The sequence below is a fragment of the Jaculus jaculus genome, chromosome 11 (genome assembly GCF_020740685.1).
Source record: "Jaculus jaculus isolate mJacJac1 chromosome 11, mJacJac1.mat.Y.cur, whole genome shotgun sequence".
NCBI classification, from domain to species: domain Eukaryota; kingdom Metazoa; phylum Chordata; class Mammalia; order Rodentia; family Dipodidae; genus Jaculus; species Jaculus jaculus.
Window position 1 is genome coordinate 80,929,832 of NC_059112.1, and position 1,806 is coordinate 80,931,637.

Genomic DNA, 1,806 nt, shown 5'->3' on the forward strand with positions numbered 1-1,806 from the left:
TAAGAATATTTAAACATATATGTATAAGCTCTGACCAGGGCAGCCAGCTGCAGTGGCTCACAAGCTCACACCTTTAATCCCAGTACTCAGGAGGCAGAGATAGGGGGATCACTGTGAATTCGAGGCCACCCTGAGACTACACAGTGAATTCCAGGTCAGCCTGAGCTAGAGTGACACCCTACCTCAGAAAAGTGTGTGAGTGTGTGTGTGTGTGTGTGTGTGTGTGTGTGTGTGTGTGAGCTCTAACTGGAGAGTTGACTCAGCAGTTAAGGCACTTGCCCCAGTACCCACATAAAGCCAGATGCACAAAGTGGCACATGTATCTGGAGTTTGTTTGCAGTGGCTAGAGGCCCTGGCATGCCCATTCTCTCTCGCTCTCTCAAATAAATAAATAAATAAATAAATAAATAAAATAACACTGGTGTTGGGGATATTTACCACTTTTGCTTCCGATGCTTTGTCAAAGCCTGAGATGTGAGGTCTTCTGGCCAGGCGTCTGCGGTTTCATATCGTTGGAGCATTCATCGTCACTCTAGGAGTTGCATTTTCCTATTAGTTTGGTGTGGTTGAACAAAGAAAGAAGGCTTATGCAGATTTCTACTGAAATCATGATTTTATGAAGGATTTTGAAGAGATGAAGATAGCTGGTATCTCCCAGAGTGCAAAATTATTTTGGAATATAGTTTTTTTACATTGAATTCCATAGATGTTTTGTCACTGACCTATGTTCCTGACCTGTGACTATGTGGGTTAAGGAATAGTTTCTCTCAACAAATAACAATTACGATGGAAAAATAAATAAATAAAATCTATTAAAAATGATTTTAAAAATATTAAGAAAGAGCAAGAAAATCTGTAGAAACAGAAAGTGGTTTCTAGGGGTTACAAAACAGGAGAATGACTGCAAAATGAGCATGGGCTGTTTTGGGGGGTAACGAATATGTGCTAGGATTAAGTAATGCTAGTTAAGCAACAATATGTAAATACTAAAAATCACTGAATTGTGTACTTCAGGTAGATTAATTTATTTTATTTTATTTATTTGCAAGCACAGAGCGATAGAGGAAAAGAGAGACAGACAGATAAAATGGACATGCCAGGGTCTCCAGCCATTGCAACCCAACTACAAATACATTGCCACTTTGTGCATCTAACTTAACATGGGTACTAGGGAGTCGAATCCATCTTGTTGGGCATTGGAAGAAAGTGCCTTAACCACTAAGCCATCTCTCCAGTCCCCAGATATATTTGTTTTTGTCATGAATTATTGCTATGTAGTATGTATAGTAGGCATTTGAACAAGGCATACTATGGCATACTTTCATTACAGAATGGTCTCGCTGTGATGACTTAATACATTTATATTCAGCTTTATTTAAAGAATTTGTGTCATATTCACATGCTTATTTTGAGGAACATTTGTGTTATTTATTTGAAATAGCTTCATAGAAATAAATTCAAATATTTACAAACTTGATCATTTTTCTCTTTGGCAGGGCTACATGTTATGATTTGGATGTGAAATGTTCCCAAAAGCTTAGGTGTAGCAGTGTACAGAAGCAGGACCTGTGGTAGGTGATCTTAAGGTGTCTGTCCTCATCAAAAGGCTAATTTATGCCTAGAGAGATGGGTTAGTGGTTAAGGCGATTGCCTATGAAGCCTAAGGACCCAGGTTTGATTCCCCAGTACCCATGTAAGCCAGATGCACAAGAGGTACACGCGTCTGGAGTTCATTTGCAGTGGCTGGAGGCCCTGGCACACCCATTCTCTATCTGCCTCTTCCTTTCTCTCCCTCCCTCCCTCTCT

The 1,806-nt window shown here is 39.9% G+C and overlaps 1 pseudogene; it reads left to right on the forward strand.

Moving 5' to 3' along the window:
• Positions 1 to 442: 442 nt before the first annotated feature.
• On the forward strand, positions 443 to 697 carry LOC101616487 (annotated as a pseudogene).
• The last annotated feature ends 1,109 nt before the right edge of the window (positions 698 to 1,806 follow it).